Raw genomic sequence first — 12,555 nt, 5'->3', positions numbered from 1 at the left:
ATTCTTTATTTAGACGAAAATAATTATAAAGGCTAAAGTACCTAACTACCTAAGGGCGGGGGCACACGATGCGTTGCGGCGGTGCGACGCCCGAAGCGGCGCGGTGTCGCTGTCGTCACATAGAAATATCTGTGGCATTTCACACGATGCGCTCCGGCGCCTGATACGGTAAAATCTTTGCGGTGCGGCGCCGCAGCGCATCGTGTGCCCCCCGTCTAAGTATTTAATCTAAAACAAAAACCAACAACGTCTCAACAAAGATGAGATTACAATTGTTTTTATCAACACATCTGTTATTTCGAAATAATATGATAACAACCCACTATGTGTATCTACGTATTATTATCAGTGGAAAAGAAGTATTTTTCATGCATACGTAAACTACTAAGCCCACTAACCTATTTCACAGAATATCATATGACTAGTTCACCCACCCCGGCTTCGCACGGATGATCTTGCCTATTCCATAGACAAAAGTTAATGTGTGACATATTTATAAACGTGAGGAAATGCCTGAGTGTTCTCCATAATTTTCTCAAAGATGTGTGGAGTCTGGCAATCCGCACACTGCCAGCGTGGTAGACTGTGGCCAAAACCCTTCTCACTCTGAGAGGAGACGCGTGCTCTGTAGTGAGCCGGCGATGGGTTGATTATCATGATGATTGATGGTACTAGGTAGGTACCTGTTTGTAGGATTGCAGCTCTAAATATTATCTAGCCTTTAAATTTCTTTAGTACCTACATTGTTAGGTAATATTACTTACTAATCGTTTTATTATCATTATCAGAGCTGTTTCTCGCGACTTTTCCGTAACTCAATTAATGCGACCCTAAACCGCGATTTAGATGTTATAAAAATTCCATTGGAATTTCTCAATTTAAAAAAAGAATATTAGCCTTTTTAATAATCTCTACATAGTATAAAATAAAGTCGCCTCCCGCTTTCTGTATGTATGTATGTATGTATGTATGAACGCGTAGACCTTTTAAACTACGCAACGGATTTTAATGCGGTTTTCACCAATAGATAGAGTGATTCAAGAGAAAGGTTTATAGATATAGTTTAGTTCTCAAAAAATTAGAGATCCTTAGGGAAATTGAAATAATGTGAATTAGGTCGGAAAAAATCCTCTTATTTGCGAGTTTCCGAGGCGTGCGCTGCATAAATGGTCAAAGTTACACAAAAACAATGTATGGTGAAAATGTTTCTCTTAAAAAGTTCTACAATAAAATCTGCAATAGCATACATGTATCTTTTAAGGGTGGCTCACAATAATCGATTTTATCGTTTTCAAATGTGATCTGACAAAGCCTTAATTTCGAAGGTGTTTTTACTGACATACTATTGATTCTTATCAAAATAAAATAGTTGATCATCTGTAATATTCAATTAAGACCAAAATTGCCCTTTACATTATTTAATTTAGAATAATATCTTACGAGATATCACAAAATTAAAATAATATGAATTATCGTAAAATTAAAATTAACGCGCAACAAATCGAGACGTAGGCGGCTAGGCTGTGCCGCGGCGCCTATAATCTCCTCACTGACAACACATAACACATTGGTATCTACATTGCACCCATGCGAAGCTGGGGCGGGTCGCTAGTAACTAATATTCCGTTTCCTCTTCAATAAGCAAAAAGCTTGTGCTAGCAGTGGGTACGACAATAGTGCAACGTATGGGGTTTGAACAGCCGACATTTCGGAATTCAGTCCGCTCCTTAACCGTTGAGCTATAATTGAGGCATATTTTTAGTGCACTCTACAGGCTACAGGCTACTCACGAAATATTTGCTCCAAATTTAAAACTTTTACGTCTCCTAGGCTTATAAAGACTAGGCTATAGATGGAGTCTTAATAATAATATAGTTAAAATCAAATTTTCCTTAAGATTTTCATTCTAAGAATGCAATAACCAATCGGGTACTTATTTCAGTCAAAATGCTAATTGTTTATAGTTATTACTGCAAAATAATTATATTTTGCAAGAAGAATAATAATAATCCTGAGTGAATAATTAGGTACCAACCGCATTTAAGTATGATAAGTTTTTATCTGTTTTCACTTACCTACCTAATCTTTACATTAGAAAAATAGCAATATTCGTATAGACTGCGTGAGCAAACCCATAATATGTGAAAGTTGCATAATATTTTTGTATGTCAATCACACCGCAATGGATCGACGGGATTTTCTGCGTGGAAATAGTTCTACGAGAGGGACATAGGGGGAAGCAACTAATGCACTCATGTTTGCGTCATGTTTTTAGGGATCCGTACCCGAAGGGTGCTAACCAACTAAGGGACCCTTACTACTAAGCCTCCGCTGCGCTGTCCATCCGCCCGTCCATCTGTCTGTCAGCGAGCTGTATCTCATAAACCGTAATAGGTAGGAGTTGAAATTTTCACAGATTGTGTATTTCTATAGTCGCTATAACCACAAGTAATAAAATATTTCACCGCGATCAATAGTCCCATCTGGACTGAAGGGCTCATTTTTTGCGCAACGGATCAGCCTGGCTGTATTCTTGGCACGATTCCACGCGGGCATGATTTGTATAGTAACTAGATAAGGCTAGCTAAAGTTTTTATTTTAATATTTTCTATTAAAAAGTCAATAATAAAAATTTCAAAATGACCTACATGGCGGTCATTTTATGTCACAATTTAAAAAAAGTATATAGTCCTGTATATAGCACGGAACCCTGCGTGTGCGAATCCAACTCTTTCTCATGATTGATTGTAGCGACGATTCGTAACGTTTATGTTGGTTTATTGGTTTGTCCTTCAATAACGTCGCAACAGTGCAACGTATGACGTGATTTTTTGCATGGGTATAGATGACCTGGACCTGGAGAGTGACATAGGCTACTTTTATCCTAGAAAATCAGAGTTCCCACGGGATTATTAAAAAACCTAATTCCACGCGGACAAAGTCGCGGGCATCAGCTACTGGTGAATATATGACACTTAGACCATATTTAAATGGATTTTTACCAACGATGAGCATTTTAGAAGTAATAATTATAGTAGCGTACGTAAAACATAATTTTACGCATTGTTACCTACGGTGTATTACGACAATTGCGATTTTGTAGCTCTGTGTAAAGAGAGGTTACCGTCAAGGCCGCATATTATCTTCAAAGTTTACTGCTCTATGTTCACTGTTTTGCTTGCTGCTAACTACGGAGATTAAATCATTTATATGCATTATTTATTGAAAGAAAACGAATCTAAACAATTGAACATAAAAATTACAGATCGAAAATATCATCTAAACCACCGCAACGAGGCAGGGTGCCCAGAACGTTGGCAGCGTTACCTCGTTGAATGGCCAGACTAATATGCTGACCGAGGTAGCTGCCAGCCCTCCGGTCCCCCGTGGATTCCGCGAGACGGGATGAAAGGTCCTAAGGATCTAGCATGCTCGCACCACGAAACCATGGTTTCCATCCCAAAAGGCACAAATATGAAACTATTTTCTATATTCTCATATTTGCGCCTCTTGGCCCTTTCTGCCTTAGTAGCCGGCAGCCGCCGCTCCGGCCGCCACGGAGGTCGCCTGTACGTGTGACAGATCTATCTATATAAGATCTGCTCGAAGTGGGTACCAAAAGTAAAAAAGCCGTGATAGCTGAGAGCCAAAAACACGACCGCCTTCGCAATCGGAATGTCAAAGGTTTGGTCCAGGGTACGCATGGAAATTTTATGTGTTTCATACAATTAAATGATATCACTGACTTTAGCGGTGAAGGAAAACTTTGTGAGAAAACCTGCATGCCTGAGAGTTCTTCATAATGTTCACAAAGGCGTGTGAAGTCTGCCCATCCACACTTGGCCAGCTGGGACTACATCATTTCTGAGAGCAAACCCGTTCTCGGCGATGGGTTGATCTTAATGAAGTAAAGTACCAATTAATATTTTTTAAAAATCCTTTCCGATACCATACCATGCGGTTACCATAAACTCGTTACCTGTTAGGTAGGTATATATGCAGTTGTAGCGTGCGGATAGCCATTTGAACGGTACAGTTAGGTAATCGCGAGGGGCAAGGGCAACGTGGTGTCTGTGTCTGTGCCTACATTATAACTTATTATAAGGAAAAAAAAATCAGGAAGTATACGGATGACAAGGAAAATGGATCCAAAAAATTAGACTTAGTATTGACCAAGGCTAGACTCCGAGCCACTTAAAAATATTGCAATAAAGTCGCTAAACTGAAATGGCTGAAACCGGTAGGTGGCGGAAGTTGGAACCTCTCTTGTCGAGGGCTACATTTTTTTCAGTTTGTCATGGAGAACCAGGACTTGATCAATTCTTAGGACAAGTTTCACTGTGGTTAACTGCCTCATCTGCTGACAGAAAGTCTGGTTCATTTTTGCGCAAAGGATTAGCCTGGCTGTTCAATGCGGAAATGCAGCCAGTATCCTTACATTCAGGGGCTCGCCGAAACTGACTATAGACAGTGCAAGGATTTTGGCCATAGCCTACCACGCTGGCCATGGGCGGATTGGCAGACATTACACACCTTTGAGAACATTATGGAGAACTCTCAGGCATGCAGGTGTCCTTCACTGTTAAAGCAAGTGATATTTAATTACTTAAAACGCACATAGCTCTGAAAAGTTAGAGGTGCGTACCCGGGATTGAACCCCCGATCTCCGTTTAGAAGGCGAACATCCTAACCACCAGACTATCACAGCTTCAGCTAGTACAGTAGTAAGTGCGGGACGTAATAACGACCTGAACTGACCTAAGTAGTTGGCCGTGAAGTGTCGTCGTGGTCATCATTTACCACGAGATCAAAGAAAGAAAGAAAGAAAGAAAACGTTTATTTTTTAAAGCTGTACCACACTTTACCAGTTAGACCTAGTTAGGTTATCTCGGCGCCTCTAATACTTGAATAGTAAAGTCACAAGACCTCTAGTAGAAGAAGCGCCGGAATAAACTATGTCATATGTGGCACAAACCGAAAAAAGCGTGCATAGCATAAATGCCATATGTCTTGCACAAGTACAAAAACATACAGCGCTGGTTTTCAGTTCAAAGGCGTCAGCCTATTGTGTTTCTCTTTATATTCGAAATCAAATGATTTATTCAAAATAGGTTATAAATTATTCTTTTTGATGGTCAGATGTTGGATTTCTAAGAAATAGTGGTGATAATTATTACGCAAACTTAAAACTAAAGCTACGAGGGTATTGTGGTAATTGTATAAGGCTAGCTTTAAATTTTATTAAAATGGGCACGCACGTATTCCGTTTCGTTGCTCAGGCACAGGGCCGGCCCGTCCATAACGGCGCTGGAATTTTTGGCCCGCATGGCGAGGATACGGAACAGGCGTACTAGCATGAATTAACTAGCGCGGGTGGTTAGCTCACTTGTATTTTCTGTGTGTAGCAGCAAAGCAATGAAAATTATAAAAATACAGTTTTTAATAATGCCAACATTGTTATTTTTTTTGGTTTTGTTTAAAGGTTTGTTGATTTGTCCTTTAATCACGTCGCAACGGAGCGACGGATTGACGTGTTTTTGCATGGGTATAGTTAAACACCTAAAGAGTGACAAAGGCTACTTTTTATCCCGGAACATCAAAGAGTTTACACGGGATTTTTAAAAACCAAAATTCACTTATCGCGGGCATCAGCATGCATATCAATTGGACGACTATGATCGGCATAAGGGACAAACAAACAGAGATACATTCATTTTGGGGGTTCCGTACCTCAAAAGGCAAAAAGAAACCCATACTTGTATAATCTAACTTCGTTGCTGTATGAAACAGTTAAAACTTATAGGGTATTTCCCGCTGACCTTGAATCATGAAATTTGGCATGTAGCAATGTCTTATAGCAAAGTAAAGGAAAAAATCCTAAAACTGAATTTGTGGTTACAACACATAAAAAATAAAGATTTGTGTTTCCGACCATATCTTTAGTTTACTAAATCACATCCTAACTCCGGGATAGTATCGATTTTTTTTAACCTATAGGTACCTTAAAAAATCTAATACGTACCTCTACCTACCTATTTATGGCCCAACCAGGGAAATTGCTAACTACTAGACCAATTCTGTGATAGCCTAGTGGTTAGGAGTTGGACGTCCGCCTTCTAGTCGGAGGTAGGTGGTTGGATCCCGGGCACGCACCTCTAACTTTTCGGAGTTACGTGCGTTTTAAGTAATTAAATATCTTACTTTAACAGTGAAGGACACCTGCATGCCTGAGAGTTCTCCATAATGTTCTCAAAGATGTGTGAAGTCTACCAATCCGCACATGGTCAGCGTGGTAGACTATGGCCAAAACCCTTCTCACTCTGAGAGGAGATCCGTTCTCTGTAGTGAGCCGGCGACGGGTTGATCATGATGATGACGAGACCTAGGCAGTTAGTACAGTTACCACGTTAATGAGGCTGTACCTGTAGTAGAGGGTGCCTGAACGGTGCACCAGACCTACTACCGCGAGTAATTTGGCACGTAGTTTTTTAACACAATGAGATCATAAACAATGAATTTTTATGTAGTTCTTTGTATTACCATTTACGTATGTCTTGGCTTTATTACAATAACAATATTTGTACATCTGTATAAATGAAATTATGAGCACGAAATTGTGACTGAAAAACATTAAAATACTTAACATGATTACACCAACAAAAATTTACTTTCCAAGTAAGTAGTAGTAGTAAGTATTCTTAATTATTTTATTTATTTATTTTTATTTTTCATGTACAAAAATTGTAGTTACAAAGTAATAATAAATTAAGTTACATTACACTTACTGCTTACTTTATTTTTTAATTCCGCCGATCAAAAAATTGACCACTTTTTGTAATGTCTATCTCACTGTGGCATCGTAGCGCAAAAGATGGGCCGATTTCAATGCGGTTGTTTTATTCAAAGGAGTGTTTAATCGAAGTTTAATCCAGATGGTTCTTTGCTATATTTAATGAAAATATGTTTGAGGGTTTTTCATCTTGGAAAATGGTACTTTTTTTATTCCACTAGTTAGCTCTTGATAGCGATCTCACCTGTTGGTAAAGGATGAGATATGGTAGTTTTTAGAGTTCCGTATTTTTAGAGAAAAAGGAACCCACTTGATTTTTGATATTGATTGGACCTGTCTTGACGAGTAACTACTCTGTGGCGAATGAGTAAAGTAGTAGACTCCAAGGTCTAATGTATAGTAAGAGGAGGGTGGGAAGACATGTCACATGTCGTTGGTGATAACTGATAGGGTATCTCTATGATGTTGCTTATATCAAAAAATCACGATCAGAAACTGGCACCTAATATGTGGCTCGTATGAGGAAAATCTTACGATTAATATTCGTATGGAAAATCTAAATAATGTCAAGAAAATAACAGGTTAATCTATAGCAGGCGTCTCGCGCGTGACAAGTAACTTATTACCCATCTATATTAGAGTCTAGGCTATTTACACATCTAGTTATTATGCTGAGGATGAATACAAGATTCTCATTTTCGTTGGACGTATATCCGCATTGGATGCAATGATTAGTAAGCAATAGTTGCCCTTCAATTCAATTCCTAGTTAGGATATACATAGCTTTGTAAATGACTCTCTCTTCAAACGCCAGCATTGCAGAAGTTTTTTTGAAAAAATTGGCACTCAGTGGGGAGTGCGGACTTCTGATTATAATAGCCATGAAACTCATTTGACATTGGTTGGTTCTATGTTACTGCCGATATTAATATAATTTTTCGTAGAAAAATGGTAAAAAACCTTCAAATGAGCACGGGGGCTATCGTTCAGATCACTGAGTTAGCGAATCACATCGGAAATAACAGTTTGTTTGGATTTTCAAATTAATCTAAATATATAAAAGGAGAAGGTGACTGACTGACTGACTGACTGACTGACTGACTGACTGACTGACTGACTGATCTATCAACGCACAGCTCAAACTACTGGACGGATCGGGCTGAAATTTGGCATGCAGATAGCTATTATGACGTAGGCATCCGCTAAGAAAGGATTTTTGAAAATTCAACTCCTAAGGGGGTTAAATAGGGGTTTGAAATTTTGTAGTCCACGCGGACGAAGTCGCGAGCATAAGCTAGTTTATATATAAAAAAATCATTATTTGTAAATTAAAATCATTCACATTAGTTTAGTATTTAAACTTTTTAACTCCGGGCACTGAGTATTATTTAGCATTAGCATGTCGGTGACGAGACATTAAAGTTTTTGCCCATCCAAAATTGCCTAACACGTCTAAAAAAATTTTGTACTTCGGTACAGTTTTGTGCGTAAACTTGCAATCTACATACCATAAAACACTTTTGTAAATACCTACCTACTTCACGGTGGCAGTGAGACATATCATAGAGATATATCTTGGTATATAATAATAATTAATGGGATGCGAAGAAGTCTTATTACAATACAAATTATTTATATATGTTAATTTGGTATGCTTAAAACTGGCGTGGTTGTATGAATAACCACTTTTTACCAGTTTTTTGAAATAATCGAATGAAATACTGATAAATGGATAAATTAAATCGGTTTGGAAAATTTATACAATATAAGGATGTTATTTGTGAAATTCTGACAGTAATAACTATTTACACATAACATCGATTCATCACATCCTTACTAATATTATAAAGGCGAAATTGTGTCTGTCTGTCTGTCTGCTAGGCTTTCGACTGACCGACCGAATTGGACGAGGTTTGGTACAGTGATAGTTTGCATCCCGGGGAAGGACATAGGCTACTTTTTATCCCGGAAAATTGAAGAGCTCCCACAGGATTTTTAAGAACCTAAATCCACGCGGACGAAGTCGCGGGCATCAGCTAGTTAGGTATAATTTGTATCTTTTCTAAACATCTATATCTACGTACCTACCACTAAGTAGTTAGGTAAGTTGATATTTATAAAATAAAAATAGCACACCACCACTAGCTGCTGATCCGTCCCGGCTCGTTCGGGTGGAATTTCTGCAAATCCTGTCTTAGGGGTTCTAGTAACAAAATCTCAAGCTCCTAGACCCAGGGATTTGAGAAATAAGTCAGTCAATCAATCTTCCTTTTATGAACCGAGCGAAGATCTGCGAGTCTATTTAAGTGAATTTGCACGTGTCCGTCCATCTGTCAGAGCCTTAGCTTTTGAATTAGTGTACATAATTAATTCAAATTTAAATTTAGTCAAATCAGGATTTCTTCCGATACTTAATACCTTATTAACGATCAATACCGTAGGCAGGATTCCTTGCCATGTCTTCCTTCGCCGCAATGCGAGTTACACATTATTTTGAACTAGGTAGCTGATACCCGCGACTCAGCGTGAGTTTAGGTTTTGACAAATCCCGGAAGAATTCTTTGATTTTTCAGTATAAAAAAGCCCGTGAGTCTCCAGGTCATTAACAGCTATAAAATTATCTATGCTAACAATCACATTGATAAATTGCTCTGTTGCAACGTGGTTGAAGGACAAACCAATAAATCAACAAACAAACATACTTTCGCATCTATAATATGGGTAGTGATATCAAAAAGAAATGTTCAAAATCCACGAGGACATCTGGTCTGATCTGGCTTCGAACCTACGACAGCCTAGATTTAGTTGCCCTAGTAGATCTACGTAGATAGCTACAAAATTAGTAAGTATAAGAACAATTTTTTTATCCATCTGTACGGGTACAAACACCAAACAACATCAAATTCTTAGCGAATATTCATAAATCTACAGTAAATACAATTTTGTGCCCATTAAGAAAACGAATTGAAAATCTGCGAGAGAAACGAGAAATATTTCTGTAATCTTACAAAAATAAATCTTAGGTAGCTACTATAAACTTGTTGAATTGCTAATGTTTAGCGGGATCAATCTGGCTCTTACTTAAATAACTTTATTTCAGTCTAAGATTTGAAGGCTCCCTAGAATCGGAAACGGGCGGGCGGAATCTCTCAGCAAATACCTTCAGGACTCTGTTGGAGTTGTCCCATACTTTTCGCAACACGGATGTGCACCGCAAGTTAGAAGTTGATTCAGACCTGCTTACTGATTCACTAACTCAACGTCAACGAGCTCATTTGACATTTATTTTCAAACCATTGAAGGTTTCCTGAGAAAATTTATTTTGTTATCACTCAATGAAGCAGCAATGAAGAACCAACCAATATCAAATAAGCTTGGTGGCTATCTAATGTTAGACATTGAGTTAGCGAATCACCCCGCAGGTGCCAAGTAACAGAGTCCTTAGGATTATAGCCAGCAGGTTCGAGTGCTGTTATGTATACCGCTGCTGCAAAGGTTCAGCTGGGGCAGAAACCATGTAGTAAAGTTTCAAATAATTTTATTATAGTTTTGTCTTTTTTAATAAACTATGAGGCTTTGTTGCTTGAAATGAATTTCTATTTATTTATCTATTTTCCAAGTTATTTTTGTAAATCCTAATATGAATCAGTCACATCATGTATGTTTTGTTAAATCTTTGCAGAACATTTCATTTTATGCTAAATACATAGATACGCGATAAGATCGCGTAAATACCTAATATTAGAAACATGAAAAATATAATATAATTAGAGCTTTATAAAACACGTTATGTAAATAAAATAGGTATAATAAATTCGCTAGGCAATATAGCATAAGTAAAAAAGGAAAATTTAAAAAGACTCACATTAATATAATAATTTATAACAGTTGATTGATAATATTAAATATATCCTTCGTGAAGTTCGGCTCGATGTAGGCTGTAGTCACAAGCGCGTCTGTCGCGCGCGTTCGCAGTGAACTGATCTGCAGGGCAAGGTGCGCGCACGTCTGCCACAAGATACTGATGCTGACAAGATTTTCCACACAAGGACAAGTAATACTTATACCTACCGTTTCAATTATACTGTTGAAAACACTTACGAGTTGATAAAGGAAAACCGACGTTTAAGCTCTAACACCGCGTAAGTCAAATTTTGCAATTTTACAGTAGAGCGAAAAACTTGCTATTTTCCGAGGTTTGAGTTGTTGGAGAGAGCCAGCGTGTGCCAGACCTTCGTTATTTTATAAAACCTGAAAGTTTTTCTACGTATTGTCCCCAGCACAGGGAAGAACGATCAGCGACTATGAAGTTTGGAACATGGTGGCTTTGGAAGATAACAGGTAATAAAGGTGTAAAAAATCTTACGTCAAAGTTTAAAGTCTATTTTTTTTAATATTTTCTTCGGTATAGTATTTAGAAATCACGTCATGCATTACCAGACACTAGTATCGTAGCAACCCCCCGCCAGTCACCCTTAAACTTTTAACTTTATCAGCTATAAAGTTGGTAGGTACAGTTATAAAAGTATATAGGTAATATACCTAGTATTTATTTTTTCTTTTTTTTTGGTTTGAAAAAATTTAAAAAAAATATTAAGTAGCACTACGTATCATTCCAAATGTAACACATGGTTTAGTATAAAATAGAGGTAGGTACATACCTCAGTTCCTACATATTGTTCATTTGTATATTTATCAGCTTTTACTACCATACGTACCATATTATCCTTCGACAAACTCGTTTTAGGTAAGTACGTACGTACCTATCTAATCATTATTTTTTAACATTTTTCGAAAGTGGTTTTGGAGGCATTCGTCTTGGCGGAGACAGGAGTAAAACACAAAAAATACCAACCGTTAAAGAGTTTTTAACAGCCTTACCTTTAGGACAGAGTAAGGATATGGAGACGATGGAGAGAGCTATGCTTGGAGTTTCTCTACGTGGTTTGATCAGAAATTAAGAGATCCCTAGGAGAACTAGAGTAACCGACATCGTTCAACGGGTTGCGAAGCTTAAGTGGCTATGGGCAGGGAACATAGTTTGGAAAACTGATAGCTGTTGGGGTCCCAAGGTGATGGAATGACGACCTCGCACTGGAAGGCGCAGTGTTGGAAGACCCCCCACTAGGGGTATCTTCCAAATGTTCATGAGTGGCGGTAGCCACTCGACATCAGGTGACCCCGCCTGCTCGTTTACTCGCTATTTTATTTAAAAAAAAGTATGCATCCCGGTCGCTAACCTCTAAAGTCTAATGCTCTTCATACATATTTTGATATACCTACAAAGAAATGCGCAAGTTTCACGTGTTGTTATCGCGCACGTCGCCGCGTAGCTCAAAGCTTTTACGACAAGGCTCTCTTGGCACTTGAATGACATTGACATAGGGGCACTGTTGGAGAACAAAGGCAGACTATTGAAACAAGAAAGGGGACAGTTCACGGCAACGTCAGTTCCAATTTCTGCCACGCGCCAAGATAGATTCCCTTAATAAAGCTGGCAGATTATCATCATCACCAATATCAACACATCACCCCAACACTACTGAGCACGGGTCTAGTACTATCAGAATGAGAATGGTTTAGGCCATAGTTCGCCACGCTGGCCCAGGGTGAACTGGCAGTCTTCACACACCTTTGAGAACATTATGGAGAACGCTCAGGCATGAAGGTGTCCTGACGATGTTTTTCTTCACTGTTAAAACAAGTGATATTTAATTGCTTAAAACGCACATATCACCTGGGATCGAACCCCAACCTTCCGAATA

The 12,555-nt window shown here is 38.4% G+C and overlaps 1 protein-coding gene across 2 annotated transcripts in view; it reads right to left on the bottom strand.

Moving 5' to 3' along the window:
• The window catches only part of LOC117995506 (proton-coupled amino acid transporter-like protein CG1139), a 40,543-nt gene extending 29,744 nt beyond the window's left edge, over window positions 1-10,799 (bottom strand). For both annotated transcript variants that reach the window (XM_034983512.2, XM_034983513.2), the window contains exon 1: window positions 10,656-10,799. The gene's annotated coding sequence lies outside the window, so the exon portion shown is untranslated. The remainder of the gene's footprint in view (window positions 1-10,655) is intronic.
• Between the last annotated feature and the right edge of the window lie 1,756 nt (window positions 10,800-12,555).

This window comes from Maniola hyperantus, chromosome Z (genome assembly GCF_902806685.2).
Source record: "Maniola hyperantus chromosome Z, iAphHyp1.2, whole genome shotgun sequence".
NCBI classification, from domain to species: domain Eukaryota; kingdom Metazoa; phylum Arthropoda; class Insecta; order Lepidoptera; family Nymphalidae; genus Maniola; species Maniola hyperantus.
This window is presented reverse-complemented; position numbering and strand designations above follow the sequence as displayed.